Source organism: Capra hircus, chromosome 14, assembly GCF_001704415.2.
Source record: "Capra hircus breed San Clemente chromosome 14, ASM170441v1, whole genome shotgun sequence".
Taxonomy (NCBI): Eukaryota; Metazoa; Chordata; class Mammalia; order Artiodactyla; family Bovidae; genus Capra; species Capra hircus.
Genome location: NC_030821.1, coordinates 42227210 through 42252049, shown reverse-complemented (window position 1 = coordinate 42252049; position 24840 = coordinate 42227210). Strand labels below are relative to the sequence as shown.

Genomic DNA, 24840 nt, shown 5'->3' with positions numbered 1-24840 from the left:
ACACACACCAGCTGTATTTTTCAAGAGAAGGAGGGATGCGGGCACAGAAGAAAAATAGCCACCAAATTTTTAAAAATGGTTTTCCTTATTTGACGTTTGGTGTTTTGACATTAATGACATTAATATTATTGATGGTGTTTGGGGGGGGGGAAGCAAAAGAAATAAAGGAGAACTTGAAAACGAAATGATCATCATTTCCCTATTCTTCCATGCCAGAAATAGACCCCTTTCTTCACCTGAGCCTGAAACAGACTTATTGTTCTCAGGTGTTTCCTTCATCATAGGCATTTACCCGTCTGAAATCTCAGGAAATGGTTTTTCCATCAGTGAGCTTGTACATGGAACCCTCTCCCGCGAAGGGCTTGATCTTTCCTGATTTGAACCTGAAAGTTTCCCTGCCTTCATTTCCCCTTAGCCTCTTTAAAATCCCCCACCCTCTTCCCCATACACGCACCTCAAATAGTTTTTAAAGCCAGAATTTTTGCTCTCTGGGGTGTTTTTCGATAAACAGTAACGCTACATAAACACCTTCTTCACTTGTAAGTTGCAGGGAATTTAAATTTTATTCTCCTGGGTATGTATATTTCCTAAGGCACATGGATAAACCCCACTGAGGCGCAATCAGACACCCACTAGCAGACTCCTGAGAGAGTTGCCATGTAAAGGTGGGGCTGTAAACAAAGTAACTCCGAAATTTTAGGAAGCCATCCACTCTGGGCAGATTTCTTCCGAAACAAGTTTGAAATGGAAGGAAGTCTTTGGAGAAGTAGATAGTTTTCTATCTGTTAACGTTTAGTTGTCCTGGTTTCTAACACACTAGTACATGTACCGACTCTAGATTCCTAAGGTGGGAGATTTTTTTTTTTCTCTCTCTCTCTTTCTCTCTTAATAAAGACCATATCTAGGGTTTAGTCTCCACTCCAAGCCTCTGCACTTTCATTGTAACCTTAACCAGCTGCTGTAGGCAACCAGCTTTCCTGATCTGGGCCTAAGTCTGCTCTTTTGACGCCTGTGCTTTTATCCTCCCAGGTGTTTTGTTTGGTTTTTTAAATCCCATTTGCATCAGTCTTAGGATTTTTCAAATGTTCCCTGATAACACAAGGTTTCGGGCCCAGAAAGATGATGTTTGCAGGCTCTGTTGTTTCTAGTGCTTGCGCAATAAACCTTTCAGTTGGTATTTCCTAGATTTGGTGCTTAAGGCCTAAGACAAGGTTTTGTAGCAGATCCTGGCCATCCAGAACTTCAAAGGCCTGTCAGCTCCAAAGGAGCTGATGCCTCACCTGTCCAGGAAGCTGGCCATTGCAAGTATTTCCTGTTCTTTGCTTGTTTGATTTGTTACTCTCTCCTTCTCTCTAGAATCCCTATTTTTGAAATATTGCATAGATGGTGTCTACTTGTAACCTGTGATATGGTGGTGTATTGAGATGCTATCTTTGAGTAGCAATGGATATATATATATAGAGAGAGATATATATTCCATATTCAGTAGGGGGTATTTAAAAGTATGTCTATTCCTAGTTTTAGTTAATTATCTTTTAATGAAAGTGTCACTCATATTCACATCTGTAATATTGGAAAGAGATAATTAGATTTTCAAATGAGAATCAGCCACCTTAAATTTTGCACCAGAAAATACCAAGTATATTTCATTCTAATGAGATCTGTAGTGGGGTTTTAAAATTCATCATAATGTGCTTCAAGAAAGATAATTCAACAGACTCACAAGATGAAAGGTTTTCTTCCTAAGTCTTCTTAAAGCTATTACATTGAACTTATGCAATTCTGATAAAATATTCAAAAATATTACATAAAGGCCAGCATCAAGACCCTCACGAACACCCTTGCAACCAGCACTTATCCTCATTTGAAAGTTTACTTTGACTAAACTAACCCCTTCCATCTTCCATGCCCTGGGTTTTCTCTCCTGCATGTTGCCAGCGAAAGATAACGTGTTTAAATTGAGTGTCTATGGGATCCTGGGTGCAATCCCGCCTTTTGAAATAGGCAAGGCAGAGCGGTGTTTGCACACAGCCAGGCACCCTTTATTTACATATATCTGCATATTTGCTCAGGATCCTGCATTTCGCCATTAAAGTGGTTTCCTGGACGTAGCAGAAGTAACTCAGCAGAGAAAACCTTTCCAGTGCCCTCACTCTCCTATTGCTGCTTAAAGCTCCCTAGTAAACACATCTCTGGTCCGATAATAATTACTTTGCCTCATTAAAATGAGAAAAAAAATTTTTTTCGGAGTGTTTAAAGGGCACGGCTTGGGAGGTATTTGTGTTTTATTTTCTCCCCCTCCTTCCTGAGTGTGTGTGTGTCTAATGAAGTTTGGGAGTCGCGCGCACAGGGGCGCGTGGGGTACGAGCCCCAGAGGTCCCCAGTCCCTGCCCTCTCCGTGGTCGCCGCGTCCCGGGCTCCCGCCACAGCGCTCCGAGCTTCGGAAGCCGCGAGGCTCTGGGGCTGCTCCGAGTCCGGGCTGCGCGTCATTTGCAGTCTGGGGAATGTTGATCACCTCACTAATTACACCTCTCTCTCCCCCCCGCTCCCTCTCCCTCTCCCTCGCTCTCCTCTCTCATTCCCAGAGTGCATATCGGGAATAGACACACAAAGACATGCGCACTCAACTTAATCAGCCATTTTTTTTAAACAGGGCTAAAACGATAATAATTAGCAGAATAAAGACATATCGGATTTTCATTTCCTTTCCTCCTTTTCCCAACCCCTTCACAACCAAACAGCGAGACCGCGGTCGGCACATGCTTTAACTCCTCCCGGATCCCCGAGGACCGCTCCATGCCCCCCACTTTCTGCTCCAGCGTTTTGATTTTCACCCAATAAAGTTCGAGGATTATTTTTTTATTTTATTTTTTTTTAATGAACCCTCTCGTTTTACTTGGATGTGATCAGCTGTAAGTAAAATAAAAGCAAAACAAAAAAGAGGCGAAGATCGAGTAGGAACTGCAGGGGAAATGGAAAGTAAGTTTTTTCTTTAACTTTTATTGAGTAGTTTGTGTTAAATTTAGGTCGAGTATCGATTATCTTTCCAGCCTGATCTTGCACAATCTTTGATATTTCGCTCCCTCTCTCTCCCTCTCCGCCTCTCTCCCTCTCTGCCCCCGGCTCGCTCGCTCTCGCTCGCTCTCGCTCACATCCCCTCAGCCCGACCATCTCTTCCGCTCTGCCCCCCTTTGCTATCTCTTCCCCCCCCCTTTTTTTTTTGGCTCCAGGATTTGCTCCGCGGAGGAAGGGAGGGGGCACTGAAGGATCTGGTTTTCCACTTTCTTGCGGGGTTGGGGGGGGAAATGCGTTTTTTGGGATTTAACTTTTGGATTAAGTGGCGGATCATCCACGTTTGGCCGAGCAGTTTTCTCTCCTTTTGCCTGTCTTTTCGGGTTCTGTCTCCACCGCGAGCCCGGGGCTTTCTCGAGGCGCGGGGAAGCTGTCAGCTCCGCGGCGGCGCGGACACTGCCGGCGGGGTGCGGGGGGGCGCAACCCCGCGCCCGGGTCGGGATGCCCCCTTCCTTCGCACCCCTCCTCCGAAAGTTTGGAAGGTGGTCGGTGGGGGCTCGGAGCCCATCTCTCGCTGTTCCCCTACCCTCCCGTTCAGCCTCGATTTTCTCCTCCTCTCATCATCCACCGTTCCCTGGCTCAAGTTCCGCGAAGGGCGCTCGGTGCGCGGAGGCCCGGTGCTCAGTGCGCCCCAGGGCAGGGGGTTCCGAGAGGCTGGGGCGCGTGCCGGGGCTGCAGGTAGACGCCGGGCCGCCTGAGCGCGAGGCGGCGCGGACCCGGGCGCTGGAGGACGCCGGGCAGTTCCGTTAGGAGGCAGGATCGCCGGGCCTCGGGGCCGGGGACCCGCGAGGCGGCCGCAGCTCTCTCCCGACGCTTTCGCCGCCGGGTGTGCCTTAGAGCGGAGGACAGCTGCCCGAGGCCGGGGGTCAAGAATCTGTTTTCTTTTTTTTTTTTGGCAAAGGGCAAAGGGTGTGTGTGTGTGTCTGTGTGTCTGTTTATGGTTGGGAGAGCTGTGGCCGGTTGTGAGAACTGATTTATTCCCCGGTACCCCCGCCCCTCACGCCCCCCGAAAGGGGTTCCAGGTCTACAAACGAACTTCACCTTCTTCGCCTCTCCGGGCATCAAGTGCGCCTTCCGGCGGGGAGCAGCTAAGGGAAGAGGGGCTGGAATGCGTCGGGTCTCGCCTTCCTTCTACTTCTATCTCGTTCCCCCCTCCCTCCCAGGCTTTCTGCTCTTTTCGATCGGAAAAATAGTAATAATAAAATTTCTCCTGGAATTGGATAAAGTTTTTCTGCCGATGCCCAAGTTCCAGAGGAATCCCCACCCTGTCCCCCTCCCCCCTGCCACTCCCGCCCCTGCCCCGAGGACGGTGCACTGGTTTGTATTTCTTTTGTTACCTGCGATCCGGGCGGGGGGCTTCTTTCGGCCGCTCGGGCTGGGGTCCGGCCCAGAGCGGAGGCTCGGGCGGGCGCCTTTGGCCGCGACTCCTCGCTCCCGCGCGGTTGTGGTGAGGTCTTAGCTACCGTTCGGTGAGACACCCTCCTTGTAGGTACCAGAGGTTCAGATCGCGAACACGGATCCCCCCCCCCCCCACACACACACCCCGACCCCTGCACACACACAGACACAGACACACACACTCACACTCAACACACACTTACAGACACACATATTCTCCCTACTCCCCCCACCTCCAGCCCCCACCTCGCCTTTCCCCTCCCCCCTTCCGAAAAAGCACACACACACAACAACAACAGCCCCCCCAAACCAAACAAAAAGCCAAAGACAAGTTCACTGGCGGAAGATGGTGGATTGACACTGACTCAGACAGAGGCAGGTTCACCAGGAAATCTGGCGGTCCCGATTTCTGACAGTTGCATTTCCTCTCCTTGAGTCCTCCCCCCCCTTTTTTTTTATTAACTCTGTTCCATGTTTAATCAAGGATCATGTAGATGGCAAAAGGAGAGACAGAGAGGGGAGAGAGGAAGAGAGAGAGGAGAGAGAGACAAGAGACAGAAGGAGGGCTTTTTTTTTTTTTTTTTTTATTGTGTTCTCCTGGATTTTCAGTGGCTTGATCCCTATAAACGTGGAGTGGTTAAAGCTCATATGTAGTATTATATTTTTAGTTGGGTGGATGGATGGAAGAGTCAGGGAGAGGCTGCGGCTGCCGCTGCCTTTTCGGGTGTTGCTTAGATTAAGGCTGAGACTTGGCTGCGATTGGGACGCGACAGTGACACGGGCATCGATCGCTTCCATTGAGAGCAATGCAAAAACACAGCCCGGGTATGTAACACTCTCGGTGCCATCAACACTTGTTTTACTTTATATTTACTGGCAAAACTGACAGAGCAAGCTCAGACTTTCTCTCTTTCTTTCTCCCCCCCCCACCTCTTTTCTCTTTTCTAACTGAATAATACAAACAACTGGGTCTAGAAGTTGTTGGAAAGGATGCTTTAAATACAACAGAAAGGAGAGATTGGGATTATTTCACTATCTCTGTGACTGATTGTGTTTTAGAATTTTTCTTCTCTACAGAGGAGCATGTTAAAGAAAAGGAAGGTTTTCTTTTTTCCTTCCTCTTCTTAAAAAAAAAAAAAATCCTTAAGGGAATATTTGATAGTTTTCAACGTTTGCGGTTTCAATCAGCAGGAAGGCACACAAAAATAAAAGATGGCTAGCCAGCTGTTTTAACCTCTTGCACCTGGCTTCAGTGTGGGGATCATAAGGTTTATACAAGTTAGTTAAAAAAAAAAATTCTAATATTTATGGCATAAACTGGGAAGAGAGTATCACTGTGTATTTATTCAGTAGCTGGTTGCTTTTGGATTTAAAAAGTAAACTCATATTTAAGTGTTTTCATTTTTATGGCAATGAAGATAGAGTCAATGAAATATGGGGGAAATACCATAAATCTGAAAAGTGAAATGTACCTAAGGAACAAAGAAAGGTCAGGTAAACCAGCTGTGTAAGTCAAAGCAATAGCACCAATTGTAGAGTAAGCAGGGAGAGTGGACTCTCAGTCTAGGAAGTGAAAGTTGCCACTTAAAGTTAAAAATGAAGGAAACATGTTCAGCCTTATTGTAATGTTTTGCAGTTTTTAGCAGATGAGTCCAGATCTGCTCATTAATTTTGAGCTAGTTGGATTATTTTAAAAGATGCTGCACCAGCAAAGGAAAACATAAAGGAGGCTGAGAAAATCGCTGTTTAATATTGCAGAATTTACTGCTTCCATTCTGACCATGAGCCTAAATTTACACAATGAAATTTGATTATCTCTAATAACAATATTAGATCCTGCACTGGATGGATGAGAATTGAGGTGGTTTTGTTGATTGCAAGGGTTTAATGTTGCATTTCAGAATCTGATGTGGTTTGGCCTCCCTTCCATTAACTGGAAAACCCCTGAGGTTTTACAATTATTTCTTAAAGATAATACATTTAAGATTGCATTGGTAGGCTGAAGAAAAGTCATAAAGGCAAGAAGGGAAGCCCTTAATAACTCTTGAGATTCAGACATGTTCAGCAGTTAGATTGGCTCTGACTTCACCAAGGGTCGACAATGTGTCATTTCCACGAAGCCAAATTGCCCTCTGCCTATATGATATTAATGTGCAAATCAATATTTCAGGGATTAAATTTCCCTTCTTCATTTTTTATGGTTTCTACCTCAATAAGTCTCAAGTCTATTAGAAGAGGCTGGATGATTTAAAATCTTTCACTGCAGAATGGCTTGTCGTCGTAGTCTTGTTTCACTAGACCATTTTAGGAATTTTGTTATAAAGACTAAGGGCATCCTAAATAAGTTGCTAGGCAATGTAGAGGCAGGCTCCATAGCCTAAAGTCCTTGTTCGATTAAGAGCTAAAAAGTATTGGAAATATAATATATATGTTTATGTACTATATGTGTATATGCAACATACATTCTGCTGCTTTAAAAATATTATGTTAATCACCTATTGATTAATTTCAAAATCAATTGAAGTTCCTTTCTTATTAGTGACTTGTTCAGCATTCTTGAAGACTGTGTTAATTTTCTTAAAGAGTGTACATGGATTAGCTTGGTTGTGAAGGTCTTTGGGAGGGATTTTCATCTAGCAATTTTCCCCTAAGAAATATTTCTAGAAACCATTGTTGTGAGAGTAATAACCAAGTATTGTCACCTGCATCGTTGTCGTGGCTATCATTGCATTTTGGGACTGAGAGATTTAGCTGCTATCTGTTGAAAGAGGCCTTCTTCCATTCACTTAATATTAGTTCCTAACACTTAGTAGGCTTGATGTTTCTTTTAACCCTCTTGGAGAAGCACTACTGTAAAAGAAAATATGTGATTTGATGAGAAATAACACAAAGCAGAAATTTGGGAGGTCAGAATAAAAGATTGTGACTTTATCACATAATCTTGGGAAGGCCTACTGTCTATCATTTGGTGGTGTTTTATAGTCTAAAACCATCTGGACCAAGTTCCGCACAGCTGCAAGAATTTCATATGTGATAGAACATTTTTTCCATTCAGTGTGAAATGTTCCTTCCTAAAACACGTACACCAGACTCGCTTAATTTAGTCTGTTAAAAGAAATGCACATGAAAAAGGACAAAAGGCTCTTTAATCTCTGCAAGCTGTTTGTTTTTCTTCAAGATTCCTGTCTGTTTGGGTTTGAAAAGTCATGTTTATTGAGGAGATGATTCTGAGGTGTGACATTAAAATAATATATGATTTTTGGACTGGTGGCCACACTCCTGCTTCATTTGCAGAACTACTTTTTATGCCTGTCAAAACACAGAGTTAATCTATCCTTATTTACAATTAATCTCAATAAAATTAATCTTAACTATGCTTTATTCAGTGGCTTAAAATATCTAATTATATTCAATTAACTGCTGTCATAGTAATTAACATTGCTTAATTGCCTCTGCATATATTTATGTAAAGCTCATTAGGTGCTGCTGGCTCCTTTTTCCTTTTCTACTTGCTATTTTTGCTGTTGTCAAATCATTTTCATCTCCCAGTGTTCAACAATGTCAGTGACAGCAAATGCTTCCTTCACATTTTTCTTGAAATGAGTGTTATTACTTACCTATGAGTAGATACTAGTTATAAGTCTTTAAAGATGAATCCACTCTCCTCACCCCCAACTCTTCAATCACTGTTCCCTTATCCCTGGTCCCTAGCACACTCACAAAATATTTTCTGTCATTGTTGCTAGAAATATGAGAAGCCAGGTTAAGCTTTGTGTTTATAAATGAGGAGCCTTTCTGTGTCTGCCTAGGGGCTGTACCCATAGGCAGAGTTGTGTGGTTTTTTTTTTTTTTTTTCCCCTCCTCTAAAACCTTTCTAAGGGTTAAAGACTTGGCCAAGGTTCAAACTGAAAATCGCCCAGGGAAAGTGCATGTGAATATGTACAAGTTTCATGTAATTAGTGCTTAATTATATTAACATATGCAAATTGTCAACTTAGAAGCTTGTTGAGCTGGCAAAGATCAGCTAGGCACAATTGCTGTATTGTTCTGAAACAATAATGGATTTCAAGTTGGATTGTGGAAACACATAACTAGCTATCTAATTTAACTCATACCATGGTGAAATTTCATTAGTCTCCATGGAGACTGGTTTAATTGTGCTGACTAATGTTCTGGGCTGCAGAATGTCCTAAAAAGAAAGCGTTGTTTGCCTAATCCACCTTACAATGACACTTGTTTGTACATGTTTCCCTTGTGTGAGAATTTGCATATGCAAATAAATAGTTTCTCTGCCCCATTTGTCATGGCTGTTCATTACCCATGAAGAGGACATTGTTACTAGGCTGTGACTGAGTCTCCCAAGACAGGCTAGTGTCAACCAGTCCAGCTACATTCTTTCATAATTTGTTTCTGATTAATAGACCAGAGTGAGTCTCCGTGTCTTTGGGCATCTGCAATGGGAAGGTCAGTTCTGTCACAGAAAAGAGTTTCTGCAGTAACTGAAGGACTTTTTCTTCTTGTGATTCTTCCCCTTTTCCCGCTCATTGGTTCACATAATCATATTTAAAATAATGTATTCTTACTCTAAGAATGCCTCTACTAATAATCTCTAGTTTCCTAAAGCAAAAAGATAGGAAAAGAAAGGAAATTCTGTTATTGGAATATTAATCCTGTTTTTGACAGAAAGGTAAACTGATATAATTGCTTTTCAGTTGAAGGAATGGGGGTTTATACAAGTGTGAAAGCATCGGAAAAGGATTAGCATTTTTTTGCATAATGAAAAGCTCTGTTGAATAGGGTTCTGAATGGCTGACTGAATGACCGAGATGAAAAGAAGATGAAAATGCAAGCTCCTCTTTCTTTATGCCTATGCTCTGCTCACTCTAAAGTTATGTTTGTCCAAGACTAGAAAAAACAAGCAGGGGCTCGGATTTCAGCAACTTTATAAGATGCCCTGAGTTTTTATCATCACTGGGAAGTACTTTATAAGATGCCCTGAGTTTTTATCATCACTGGGAAGTAATATATATGACAATAGTGTACTAGAGAATGATAAACAGAGGTTTGTATATAGAAGAGTTTCTAGAAACATATTAGGCTAGCCAAATATTGACTATCGAGTATCAAGAATTCCCAGCACTTTGCTGGCAAAAGGGTATTTCAGAAGAGGCCAACAGTATGGTGTGTATATCTCATTTAGTTACTTCTGCCCCTTCCCTCCACCTATCTGCTGTAAATAGTTGTTTCAGCTTGTAGAACACTTCACTTGGGAAAGAGTTGTGTGTTCTGATTTTTTGGCAATGTTGTGTTTTAAGTGGCCTGTCAGCTTTGGGGGCTGGGATGGGCTGGTAGGAAAGGATACAGAGTTATTGTCTTAGGATTTAATTCATCTTCATGAGGTGTATCATGTATTTCATTTTGAGGTAAGTCTTTTCTAATGTGTTTAAATACTCTTGGAAATATTTGCAGTAGGGTTTTCCCTTGTTACTAGTTAGGGCTGTAACTGGTTATCAGTTGACAACGTGGTGATCAGGGCTCTTAATGATGTTTCTTCAACCATAATTAGGGCAGTTAAACTACCGTAAGTGTTAAGACACTTTCAAAGGTGGGAATTGGCTCTTTTGTACATATGTAAATCAACTGCAGTGTGAATAATTATTTATATGTATACATTATAAACAAACTCCTTCGGTTTGGGGGTCACCACAAATGACCTACTGAAGGCTGCCCCAGAGCAGGATTGAAAGATTCAGCCAGATATTAAGCTAACTTGTTTTGTTACTAGATTGTAGAACTTCTATTTGCCTCATCACCTTAATGGTTCAATTGCTGAGGTACTATTAAGATGGTTACATGGAAACTTGGGAAATCAGAAGTGTTTTCACGTAAATTAAAGTATAAGAGTTGCCTCTTGAGTACAGAACATTGTAAGGGAAAAGTGTTTGATCTCTGTTATATAAAGTCACCAAAATTCTTTACTAGACCCCTTTAAAAAATTTGTCAAGAAATTCTGGATTGTTTCAGAAACTTTTATGGTTAAGTTTATGGATATGCTTGCAAAAAGTCTTAAAAGAACAAAAAAATCCACATGGAGGCTATTCTTTTACATGCAGCAGGGCTTATTAAGGTATTTCCATAAGAAAAATGTGTTAATTTAAAAAATAAATTCATTTATATTTTAAGACATTGTTAACCAAGCACCATGTGTTGTAACTGGCAGCTTTCCAGTCACCATGAAGTGGATCACACATGGGTTAATAGTAGCTTATGTGATGTCTGCATTCTTAGGAAATGGGCAAAAACCCAGGGTATTCTGATATCAAGATTTTTAGGAATCAGACAGAAAGCAGAATATATGTTTATATGTGAACAGATGGACACATGTGAGAACTAAAAGTGCACAATTTCTCTTGGCACTTGTTTTAGTTATCCTGATGATATAACCAGGATCTTAGTGCACTCACAGTCTTTGATGGCTAAGGACAAAATGGTCTTTTAATGAGGGCTCAATGGCATTATTTTCTTGCATACGGATTGTTCCCCTTGTGATCTTGGGGGATTTGATGTTCTGTTAATTCCCTAGTTTCAGAGGTTCACAAGTTGCCTTGAAAGTTTGATATGGTTTCATGTTTGACATACAATCTTCAGTTCAGGAATGGCCGCTCCCCACTTCTCCTTACACTTTTCAAGGCTTGTAAGTGAAATAAAATATTTGCCATTTGGAGGCACTTTTGAACGTATGCACACAACTTAAAAATGGCTCTGATACTAAAGTCGTATTTGGCAAGCTGCTTATCTCTGATATAATTAGATACTTGAAAATTCTAGAGATTGAGAAAATAAACAAATATAATTTAAGAATCTGGGCAGCTTGACTTAGTTAATATGTCATAATGCCCTGAGTAGGTGTTTTAGTCATTCAGGCCAGGGGTTCACACACTATCATCATATATTTAGATGATTGATCAGTTCTAATGTTTGCTTGTCCTGGGGAGGCGACAGTGCACAGTTGATAATTTCTGAATGGTATGCATTATAGCACGCACCTCTAGGATGAAGTTTATAGGTTCCATTGTGTCCTAGCTGTAAAAACAGAAAGCATTCTGCAAGCATTCACTCAGATCTAAATCATTTTAACCAGAGAAAATTGACTTTTGGGTTAAAATATGCATTTTATAACTGTCCATAAAATTCTTTTCCTTCACTGTAAAGAAGAAAGGAAATCCATAGCTTCAACAGTGTTAAAATGCAAAAACATATTAGCTGGTGTATGCCACCTGGTTGTATTGTTAATAACAAAACAAAACTTTCTAAGAAGGAAGCCCATAAAGAATCATAAAATTTGCCTGATTGGAAGGGTAAATTGAAGAGGCCCAATCGTTTCCCAAAGTACTTTCATTAAACCTGAAAGGCTTTATTAATGTAGATTTTCTACAGTATAGTTCATAGTACTTTTCTCCCATACATTTAGGAATAAAGCAATTCATATGTAAAATTTCCTGGGCCCAGAAATGAACTGAGAGTAAGTCATCCTTTTTGGTTGACAAACTGGGAGTATAGACATCACATGCACGCACGCACACACACACACACACACACATACGTACACACACACGCACATGTCTATGTCCCTTTTCCATGTTAATGTCTCTCTTTCCCTCTTTAGATTTATTTATAGGCATAGCCTGAGCATTTTCCTCTGTAGACTAAATTTCTTTCATTTTCTAAGAACTGGCCAAGAGGATCGCAACAGAAAAGAGCAGGTAGGGTATAAGACAACTGGAAACTATCAAAGGGCTAATTCCTGGGAACTGCCTTAGAATTCTTCAGTTCAATCAGCTCATTTTAAAATATGAAATGTTAAACTCTGGAGAAGTAATTGTTGAGTCAGCCGACAAGGCAGGAACATGTCAGGAGAACTCAGCAGTCCCCCACTAGGACTAATGGTCACTCAACTATATAGGTTACTTAAAAAGGGGTTTGTTCTGTGAATGAAGGCAAAGCTGGTGAAAATGGGGAAGAAAAGAAAAGGAAAATGGGCCATGGTAATCCAACAGTGATGCTGTCTCCTCTGAGAGACTGAATTCTCACTTACTGAAAAGGAGACCAGTAGAATCTGGAGGGCCTCTAACCAGTGTGACTGGAAGCATATTTTTACATGACGTAGGAGGTTAGCCTAGGTACTTTGAATGGGCAAGATGAGTCTATGATTCATAAAAATACTGATGATCTCAGTGACTTAAAGTGTATTCTTAATAACTATGAACACGGTGTGAAGAAGAAAGAGGTTTCTCTTTTGTGGAGGGAAAGTAAATTAAGACAATGCTATGATGTTTTAGAGGCAGCGTAGTGTACAGAAAAAAATGACACTTAGTTTAAAACCAGACATTCTTTTGATTGTTTACTTTGGATTCCTTTTTTCTTTTTAAATGAGACTGTTTATTTTAACTTAAATCTTAGGTATTTTAAAATCTACTCCATTTTTTGACAACTCTGTGACCAATAGAGGTCTTTTTAGATCTATAAGACCCTTGGGTTAAATTCTTGTTATAGATGACCTTATCTAAGTTATTTAATCTTTTTGAGCCTCAGATACCTTGTTTGTATTTCAGAGTTGCTGGAGAGCTTACCTAAAACTAATGTGTTGTGAACATAAAAGGAAGTGAATGTATACAGGGCTGATACCTTATATTTCCCTTTTCATTATTTTCAATAGTTGGTTTTACTATATGCTCTCCTGAAGGGCATTTGATACAGCAAATCTACATAGACCTTTTGAGTAGAGATGCTGCCTCTTTTTTTTTTTAGTTAAAAAAAAAAGTATTTATTTATTTTAATTGGAAGATAATTATAATATTGTGATGGCTTTTACCATACATAAACATGAATCAGCCATAGTATACATGTGTCCCCACAGGGAGGGCGATAGAAATTAAGCAAGGAGGATGCCTAAGGGGTAGGGCCAAAGGGTAGTCTCCTTATGTTTTCTCATTGGCGGATACCTTGATGATATCTAGGTGGCTATTTCTCCACCTTATTATCTGCTCCTCCTTTGTCACAAGTTGCTTTGGTTATGAGGGGCTTCAAGATGTTTTCAATGCATTTCTGGGGTCTTTATAAGAAGCAAATTAGAATAGAAATAGTATTTAAATAATTCAAACCTTAGTCTATCTGCAGGAACTCAAGATTCCAGACTGTCCATTATATTCAATAATAGAAGAGACTACAAAGCTTATTTCAGAATTGAAGTTGACCCTTCCTGTTTGTAAGTCTTTGAATTAAAGGCTTTTCCAAAGCTACATTAGGTGTCATAGAATCCCTTTCTATATGCTTGATGTTATGATATTTTAATGTGCCATGAAAGAAGAATAAATGCTGTTTACCTGGCACCATGCTGACCAAAATTTATACCGACCTAGAGAAAAGATCCAGTTATTAATAACCCAGGGATATTATTGAACCCTTAAATTTTCTTGTAGGGATTTTATAGCGAAGTTATGAGTCTTCTCTTGGCTTATCTCTTGAAGATCACAGTCCTGTATCTTTCCATAGGAATGAATTACTCAGAGGAGGACTACCCACGTTCAAATAAGATTCATGATAAGGTTTAATAAATTTATAAAGACAATTTTCCACCCTCAACTAAAATATATTTCTCTTATCATTTTTCTTTTTGATTTTTAAATTCATAGTTCTTTTTGATTTTTAAATTCATAGTAATTGCCCACTGTGATACATGTAAGATACACACTTAAATTATTGTTTATATTTTTATGGGATATAAGTGTATTTTGGATAACAATTTTCCAGATTTGAGTTTGAAATTTGCTTGACATTTATAAATAGTTAACAATCTTTGATCAAGCTTTTCTTAAAAAATAAAAGTGTGTGCCTTGCCTGTGTTCTGCTTATTTATAAGTGGCCCTGGACTTGACAGTTCATTTGAAGCCCATTTATTTAAGGCTAAGCATTGATTGAATACTGATAAAGTAAGGATATATTTCATTGGAAGAAAATAATTAGCATCTTAGCATTTTTCAGAATGTACTTGTTTAAGCTTCTTCTCAAACAAATTTCAGCCTTCATGAGGGCAGCACCCATATCTGTATAGTCACTGCATTCACAGTAATGGACACTATTGGCAAATTCTTGGTAAATATCTTCAATAATATATTAAAAAAATAGATGAGTGTTAATTACAAACATAAATAGAATACTTCAGTTTACTATACTACTGGAATCTGCCTCTCCTCTTGAAATCTAGTTGTTGGGGAAAAAATGCAACCTTAAAAACATCTGGGTCTGTCTTGGAAAATTCCATAGGGAAAACTATCTTTCAGCATAATCTAAATGGGTTTTTATATTAGAACCATAGATTGTTGCAGTCAGAAGGCATACAGCACAATCCCCTTGTTTAACCCATAATGAAACTGTAGCTCAGAGAAGTTTCTGGGAACCATCACACAACTACAGAGCACAGCCAATGAGAATCCAGTGTCTGTGTGAGTGTGTGTGCATTCCCTTTCGCAAATCGTTGAACATTTTTTACCTCTGTTGGCTCAAGTCCTCCCATATCCAGAGATTCTATAATATTGGGAATAACTTTTGTGATGCTGGAGATATTTTCATTTGTGGAATTCTTCCAAGCAAAGGAAGATTTTCAGTTGGTCCAGTTTCTATGATGACCACAGGGCCAGCTGACCGCCCTGGGATTGGACAGCTTAACTGCTTGAGATAGGACAAGAATTGCCTGAAAGGTGACAACTTGCAGGAAAAATGGGGTGGGCCATTTCATTCTTGAAATGAGGCAGGGTGCAGATTAGGAATCGTTGTGGTTTGCCAGAAGTTGCTGGTCCTAGAAGCCTGTTTAAGTGCTCACTGTCAACAAGGAAATCATGGGCAGCACTTAAAGTGGCTCACCTCTGATTTATTCATAAACCTCGCACGAGCACTTGGCTTTGTTCTTGCTCTAGTAAGGGGGACTGATGCCAATAAGCACTGGAATAAAGAGCTCCTTGCATGGTCCAATAGTGAATAGCACTTTACCTCAAAGCCTGACCTCCTTTCCCAAGGTCTGTTAGACCGTAGTCGACTCTGATTGGCTGTGTGTCTTCCGCTGAATTGAAGAAGAGGTTATAACAAGCATCGACTCTGTAAACGCCATAGTATACATAACAAGACTTGTGTAACTGGAACTTGGGTTCTAACTTAACCTAAAGGTTGTGGCATTCACGCTCAGTGGAAAAGCTTCCTTTCCCCCGCTTTTTAAAGCTTGAAGAGTTTCACATTGAATAATGGTCAGAAAAAGATTGCTTCTTTCTAATTGAAGAAGACAATGACCTCGGAGGGAAATGGGTTTTGACAATCCCTTTCTCCATTAAAATGAATTTAGAGAGATTTAATAACGTAGGGAATTAAGAGTTCGAGAGTAAAATCCACCCTACATGGGGATAGAAACAAAGAAATGGGCTTGTGGATTGATTAGCCGTTTTTATCTGAGAAGCTTCATTTATTTATTTATTTTTTGTGCCACTTCACAGATCATGCTCCAGCTGCCCATGGGAGGGGAAGGGGCCTTTAAGAGACAGTCCACTGGCTGGTTTGCTAGGGCAGAGGTTGAGTTGGGTTACTTAAATCCTCAGAGCAACATGCTAGTCTTTTCCCCACCCCCCCCTTCCCTGATCCTGTCCACTTTGGCTTCCCTTTTCCTCCTTTTGATGAAGTTGGTCTCTTACTCCTTGAAGTGCATATATTTACACAAAAATTTCCTCAAATTTTCACAACACATTAACCCAGAAGAGCCATATTAGGAGATGGTGATGAGAGTTAATGATATATCTTTAGATAAAGCCTTCCTCCCGTGCAATCACATCAGAGTCATCAGCTCATTTGTCATGGCTGAAGTGAAAATGTCAGGACCAATGAGTGTATGAGTGCTGAAGGGGGCGAAAGGGCTTTGGGAGAAAGACATTTTTGTGCTGGGAGTTGGCCATGGCTTAGATTTAGCTCCAGGGAAATACTGGGATTAGCCAACACTGTGTACAAATCCTTAGCATAACAGAATTAGTTGGGAAAATGGAGAGGTGGGGGTCATGAGGATGGGCATAATTCTGGAGACATGCTCTAGGCTGCAGGCCAGAAACTACGGTAAAGAATGAGGTGGTTTATTAAAAGTATTTTTAGGCATGTGTTGTATGCAGTCTCACTGAATCCAGCAAGAGTGAAGTGGTTGACTTGAATGGCATCAAGGGAAGATCTGCCATAATGTTCACTAAATATGTATATATGACTTTTTCTTTTTTTTTTTCTTTTTTTTTTAAATTGGCAGGTAATTGCTTTACAATGTTGTGGTGATCTCTGTTGTAAATTAATGTGAATCAGTCATAATTATACATACATACATATATATATATATATATATATATATATATATCCATCCCCTCCTGCTTGGGCCTCCCTCCCTCTTGGCTTTTGTTTTAAATTTAGCTGTATTTAAATAATTTTGACCCTAACATTTAAAGATAATATTCATGCATAAAATAGTTTTGACAGTACCTTAAGAGCGAAAGTTAATAATTTAAATAACAGTAATTATGGTGAAATACTTGTTGCATTGAGGGTAGAAAGAAAACCTAGAGGCTAAACTTTCTTTACACAGACTTCGCTCTGAAAGTTTAATTGAAAAGTAACTGATTTTCTCTAGCTACAGAAGTTCTTATCTTTGATAGGCCAGTACTAGCAGATTTATTTCATTTTGGATCCAGTGAACTGTTCTCTTTCAGATAATGTACCCATACAACGCTTTCTTGTTTAATTCTATTGATTTACAGTGTTAAAGTGAAATAATCTGATACCTGTTTCCTGCCCTTTGAGTATTTGTCGTCAAAGAGGCTGATTATTTTTTTCCCCCAGCTCTTTAGCAGTTTTAAATGTATAATTATCATTGCATGTCATTTGATAGCTGCACTAATTGCTGCCAACTATTGTCTGTTTGCACTTAATGCTGAAACCTGATCAACATCCTGCTTTGGTTGATGTTTGGTGGTAAACTTTAATTAACTCTTATTGCATTGGAGAAGAGTTCAGGCTTGGTGCTAACTAATCATTTACCTTCATTATGTCCTGACAGCTCCACTTGTTCTTGGTCCTAATAGATACACCAGTCAGTAAATAAACCTGCAAACCTCATGCCTTGTAGTTGCTCCATACTGATATTTTGCTACTAAAAGTATAAGATAATTGGGCCCATATAATTATTTAGTTAGTTTAGTATCTCTAGTTCTGCAGACACTAATCTTAATTGCCTCTTTCATGCTGGACAATTTCATCTTAATAGAAACTGTAGATTTGAGATAACATTATTCCTTCAACATGGTTTCTATGAACATGCATCTTTTGAATCAATACAATTAAGCTTGTCTCCTGTTGGAATTCTTGTCATTATTTTTCCTGAAATACTTTTCCTGTAATGATATTGAAGTTAAAGTAATCAGGTTACCAGCAGATCATGTAAAATTCAACTCAAAATTGCTGGCTGCTTGATTTTAATTTGTCTGACATCAAGTTTGTTTGAAAAGGGATAATATGTGGGTAAACCAAGGAGCTTATAATTATGGCTGACGTTTGTTTGTTTATAATGAAATCTAATTAAAGTTCATACATTTAAAACACAAAAGTTAATTACTGAATTGCTCACTTCACTTATGGACAGCAGTCAAATTAACTTTCAGGCCAAAAAAGAAGAAAAACACCCCACACACATACACAGAAAGCAAACAAAAGGCTCTTCATAATAGAAATAAAATAACCAACCAATCTGAGTGATCAAACATAAATTTGCCAATATTTCATCCAGAAGAAACCTGGCATTCCACTTAGATTCTCTATTATGTTAGCCCTAATGTGGTTTTTAATATAACATGATTTAAAATATCTACATGGGATATAAAAAGAGACTGTATTTGATAGATTAAGAGTCTTGGATAGTAAGAGGCACTGGTAGTGATTTAAGAAATTACACATATAACTTTCTTCATTAAAACTATTTTGAAATCATGTGAAATCATTGAAACCACTGCTCAGGGAATAAGAATGTTTGCTGGAATACCTGACTTGTGATTAATTTTATGAAGATAATTATGGTAGGTTTAGCCTGCAAGGAATGACATTTTTCAAAAAAAGATTGTGCTTACACTACTACACTGCTGTTATGTTGGTTATGAGATCATATTGGTGGGAATCATGAAATGCAAATAACTAAGCAGTTGTTTTCTCCTTTAAATATTTAATTGTCAGTATTTAATAATGAATTTTGTATCTTAATAGACAAAACAGAAAAAAATGCATGTATATATTAGCATATATTGTCTTCATGTTGTATATGAGAAAAATGTATTGTGGAATTACTTTCACCAGTCTGGTAAATCTGAAGTCAGATATTCTATAGTTATAATTACCTTAATGAAACCAATTAAGATAAAATTTTTAAATGTCCCTATGCGGCAACGTAAAAGCATCATCAATTAAATACTTAAACTGGGTGTATGCCAGAGAGATTAGTCCATTACATTTTAAAGACTAGAAATATAAACATGTACAAAACATGGCAACTATTATTTATAAATTTCTAAAACTAATTGATCCAGTACATGTTTTCCCAAGGAAAACTAAACGGTTCCATGTTTAAACTTTCCATTTCAAAGTTTTATTTACTTGAAATTTCAATTATAGTTGGGATTGAGGAATAGAGACTTGAGAGGGGAAAATGATTCTGTCTATTATTGAGATGTTTTGTAAAACTGATTATAATTTACATAACCTTTTAGTATTTCCAGAGAGTATATTTATATGTGTTTTAATATAAAACTCATTGATTGATTTGTAGATTAATATTTATTTAGGGAAGAAAAATTAAAAGGCTCATAGAGTCATTTAACTCTAATCCAACTTTGCATAGATGAGACAAAGGGAAGATGATTAATACTTAAGTATATGGTTGGGTGATGGCATTCAGAGGTATCTTTCTCTACTGTAAAGAAAGCAAAAAGAAAAGTCAGTATATTCTCACAGTATTGGCAAACAACAGCTTTCTAGTAATGCTTTAGCTGATTAGGACATCCTTACTCTTTAATGAAGCAATCACTACAAAGCCCCAATGTCAGCTGGAATACTAGCAAAACAGTATCAAAGAAGAATCAGAAAGAGGCACTGAACATAATTACAGTTCATGTCCTTGTCTCACACCAATGCTAACTATTCATTTTCAATTAGAATGAATAAGAAAATTAGAAATCAACTAGATTGGTTAAAAGGACCAAAGTTTGTTTACAGAGGACAGCTAAAGTATTAGGTCCATCTTGCTCACTGATTATGAAATTTTCCTGAAGCAAACAAATAAAATGAGTCATATAATGGTGTAATTTGGTTAAGGAGAGATTATTGATTTCTCTCTAAGGAAAGTAGCTGGAGTTTGATTAAAGTCACGAAGAAAACTGAGGAAAATTCCTATTTCCCACAACTAATCAAATTAAGAACTATCAGAACCATTGGCAAGGGGTACTTTTCCTCTTCAGTTCTCCAACACATGTGTTTAATGATTTGTGATTGTCATATAAAGTCCATAGAGGTTTAGAGATGAGAGAGAGAATTTGGGAAGATGAGGTGGGGAACATAGGAAGAAAAAGGAAAAACAAGAAACAGAAATATCAATTCTAAGAGTCCTGTTTATGAGAAGGAAATAAATCTGTGTTGAATAGCTGATTTAGGTTTTAATGAGAAGAAAGAGGAAAACGGGGACTTCGTTGACTTACACACTCATGTTTGTCTTTGTCAACTTTCCCTCTTTAAAACTCTGCCTGGCTTAGGTGCTTACTATATTTGGTTACATCCTTCTATTCAAACTTAATTACCTTCTCCCCTTTGTCGTGACATGGGTGGAAAGTTTTTGCCGTGTCAGGAGAGGTCGTCACACATTCTTTTGCAGTTCTGTTCATTAATTCCTTCTTGCAGAAGCATTTTCTCTCGTGCTGGGAAGGTAGAAGTGTGTAACAGAAGAGCCCTGAAACATCAGCAGGAAGCTCTAAGCTGGTTAATGCAGTATAATTGTCTGGACATAGACTGGTCTTTGTTTGTGTGGTTCACTCCGAATCAGCTGTAATTAACTCCAGAGTGTTTCCAGATTGCCAGCAAAGAAAAATTACAGCTTTTCTGTTTTAAATTGTAAAGCTTACAAACATTAACTATGCAGATTGCTTTTACTTTGATATATTTCTATCCTGCAAGAAAAAACAATAACAAAAAAAGCTTATTTGCCCCTCCCCCACCTCTAAAAATGTGCTTTTGTTAAGTTATGTGATTTAGTGTCTATTGGAACATAATGGCCCCTTAAGAGTTGGGTTTGAAATCTTTTTACTTAGTATTTTCAGTCCTTTGACATCCTTGCATTTGCCTCCCTTCTTGCTAATGTTTTAATACTGAAATGGGAAAGAAGTTATGCAGTCTTTTATGAAATACTAAACAGATCCAAAAATAAGCAAATTGCAGAGAAAGCTGAGTAAAGAAAAGCACCAGCAACTGACTTAAAAGACTGAGATCAAAGATGCATTCTGATGTAACTGATGCTTCTACACAGGTACTTTACCTGTATTTTTGATATATCAAAAGCCAGACTGTGAGAAAAGGCCAATTTCACTACTCTCTCATCTTGGTCAGCACACCACACCCTTCTAAAAGCTTCTGTACAGTAGTTTGTAATTATGAATTCCAACATGGGTAAAAATGAGGTAGCAGTGTGAGCTAATACAGCCCAAGACACAAAAGATCTGTCAGCAAATGATGCAAAAAAGAAAAAAATCCAGCCCAAAATCTTTTTTTTTTTCTTTCTTCTGAATTTAACAATAAGGAATTTAAGCTTCAATGTGGCTTTAGCGAGCGAAGAAAAGAAGCTCTTGGTGTCTGCATAATACCACTTTGATGGATTTTTTTCATCAGCTCTCTGTACGTGGCAACAAATAAACAAGTATAATTATACTTGTGAAGGTCTATTCATTGCTTTGTCAGCATTAGATATATGTGCCGTTTTCACACTGCGCCTCTCTTTTGTCTTTGGCTAACTCACTATGACATATTGATAGAGGATTTGGAATGGGGAAAAGGCCACAGCAGAGACAGTGATGACCTTTTGGAAACTTGATATAATTCAAGGATTTTTATTTATTTTATATATATATATATATATATATATATATATATACATTTTTAGGATTTGTGACTTGTTACCGAATTCCCTTTTACGTGACCAACTTTTAACCCGTTCAAAATGAAATAAAGACTCCAAGTATCACGACATGGCAAAGAGCGGATGAGAATAAAAACAATAGGCGAAAGGGCACAGTGGTCTGTCTTCTTTCCCAGCACTTTGCTGAGTGGCTAACCTAGCATTCCTTTCCCATTATTCTGTCCTCTTGATCAGATCACGTTCTTTTTAATCATTTCACAAACACTGTCTCACTGTGTCACCAAGGAGGGCTGGGACAATCAATTAAAAAACAGAGGTAAAACTGGCCTCTCTGATTTTGGGTTCTAATGGGAGCCCTGCCTTCTGAATGCAAAGGAATTTGCCTATTGTTCAGAAAGCACCCTCTTTCATTAGCAAGGCTCCTCATAGGTGGGTTTGGTCATTTAGCAGAGCAGAGTTTAGGCAGAAGTGACTGCAGGACGACAGTAAGGCAGAATGAGCCATAAAAGTTCCTTTCTGCATGTTGTCCATTAGTTCCCAAAAAGGGATTTACATGATCAAAGTCACTGATCTTGTGAATTGCTGAGAATACCCAAAACTGCATACATGTATTCTACAGACCAGCTAGTATGTATTGTTCTGAATTTAGCATTAAAATTGTATCAGGTTTTCTCTTTGAGATTTCTTGAGGACTTGGGTGATTTTTTTTTTTTAGTAGAATGTTTGGTAGTAGAGAATAGTAATTGGTGAAGACTAAATAGATAACAGTTTAACAGGTGAAGCAATTTTTATAGTGCATCTACTTGTTATAAAGTTATTTTGGAATGAATACTCTGGTATAAGTTAGATGGTTGTCTTTGTGGTCTTTTAACTGGAACTTATAAACTTTAGTGTAAATTTCCTAAATAGGTCATGTTGTTAAAAGAAAGATCTTGTCTGACGCTGGTGACAGTGAAATCACTTAGCATCATCTCTAGTGTCTTGGTACATATTGATCTGAACAACTTTTTAACTGCACAAACTAAAGTGATTCCATCAAAATATGCTGGTAAACATGGTCATAGTATATAACTACAAATGTAAAAATCAGGTCATCTACTACTAGCTCTATCAATTCAGATAGTTTTGTTACTGTTGCTTTTGGAATGAAATGTAAATTTGTAGAGAATATTTACTATTTTGATTGTAGAGAACACTTACTAGTTTCTGATTAATGTGTAGTTTATGAGAACTTGATAAGCAATTTTGTGTAAAGTTATGTGGGAGTGCTGTAACAGAGTATGTCCTACCACATGGCTTTGTCCTGTGATTGATTCTGTAGTATAGTTTCCATAATTTTTGTCTCATATCAATAAAGTCCTTTTTGATAGTTACTCCTGATCCTATGAAGATAAAATAAAAAGGTAGGATCTATTAATACTTCATATAGAGAGACACTGATGATACGTTGCAGAATCCATTTGGCATCTGGACAAAATTATTAACTGTGCGTTACACACGACTCATTTGAGGTGCATTTAGCATTGTGTCATAATTTTAGTGAGTGTTTTTGTCAGCTGAGAACTGTTGTAGGTAGGGTATAGGTAAAACAGGAATTACATAATAAGAATAGCTCAGAAACTCCTTTATAAAGCTGTAAATTGTTTGAGAACTTTTCTCACTCTTGTAATTAAGGTGAATAATCTTCTACATAGCTGCCTAAGTCATCATAGGAAAGAAAGAAAGAAAAAAAAAAAAAAAGCTACTTTGAGTCCTAGAACTTGATATTTTTATCTAGGATCATTAGTTCAGCATTATCACTTTGCTCTCCCTCCAAACCTCCAGTTTCTCCCTGCCTTCCTCATTCCTTTTAGTCTGGCATGGGACTTTATTTTAGACATTTTGGCTACCTTCAGTGTTTATACATGGTGCAGATTTGGTAAATGCAATGGTAAATATGAATGTTTGTGGACTAATTAGAGAATTATTAGGTTTTCATGCTTATGGTGATTTATCAGATTATTTCAGAGGATTTTAAAAGCTGCATGCATGCCATGAAGATAATTAACCTGGAGCGCCTCAATAATTAAAATTACACACCACGCTTTGTGATGTTTGATTCGTGTGCAATTAGAATGTCATTTTAACCATCTTAGATACCAAAATGAATTTTGATTTCATTTTCAATCTGTGCAGCTCTTTTGATATATTTGAAACTGAACACTTCCTCTCTGATTTAGCTGGCAAGATGAAATTTGATTATAGTAAAGACAGTATTAAGAAGTTATTCTTCATACTTAATATGCCACTGACCTCCAATGATGTCTTTCTTCTAGAAGAACTTTTAAAAAGTAATTTCTAAAATGCTTAGTAATATTGGTGAGCCCAGTGTTTTGTTTCCTTCTTAGTTCTCTGCCCCTGCGAAGTCTATGTAATAGACTACAGGGGTGGGAGGGAAGTCCATAGTGAATCACTGTGTGTCCATCCTGCCCAGTATAATAACTAATGCAGTGTAGCCATGTCAGAGGAGCCTGGCCGGCTACAGTCCATAGGGTCACAAAGAGTTGGATACAACCAAAGTGACTTATCACGCATGCATGCATATAGTCATGTCTGCCTTCCTCATTTCAGAAATCATCAGCATACCTGAAAGTATTGATACATCTATGTGCGAGGGCTATTTGCCTTGAAGTTCTGGGTCCCTTCAGTTTTGAGATTTGAAAGAAGATGGCTTACCTTTTTGATAAATCAAGGCAGTGCTTATTCTGCAGACTGAAAAGAAGCACTAAACTTTCAGACCACTCAACTCTTGTGTACAGTGCCATCATTCTGCAAATGGAGAGATGTGCAGGGATTCAGAGACATGTCAGCCCTAATCAGGCTGCTATGCCAGTAGCTGAGGTTTGCAGGTACACACCACAAGTGGGCATACACACTCCTGGTACCTTCCCCTGCTACCTGAAATTGACACGGCTTTTATGAGACCAAGTGCTTCTTGGTCTCAACAAAGGGAGTTTACAGTCTAAGATGCTTGCCTGGGAAAAAAAAAAAAAAAAAACAAAACCTAAAAAAATGATGGAAGTATTTTCATCAGATGTGCTTGCATATGATTTGTTAAGCCAAGGGAGATGTTGATTGAGGCTGTGGCTGAAAGA

The 24840-nt window shown here is 38.6% G+C and overlaps 1 protein-coding gene across 4 annotated transcripts in view; it reads left to right on the top strand.

Annotated features, from left to right (window-relative positions):
* Positions 2563-24840, top strand: part of ZFHX4 (zinc finger homeobox 4) — a 210606-nt gene continuing 188328 nt past the window's right edge. For 3 of the 4 annotated variants that reach the window (XM_018058389.1, XM_018058387.1, XM_018058390.1), the window contains exon 1: positions 5076-5295. The gene's annotated coding sequence lies outside the window, so the exon portion shown is untranslated. Of the gene's footprint in view, positions 2980-5075; positions 5296-24840 lie in introns of those variants that run through there. The other variant, XM_018058388.1, reaches the window with a different exon arrangement.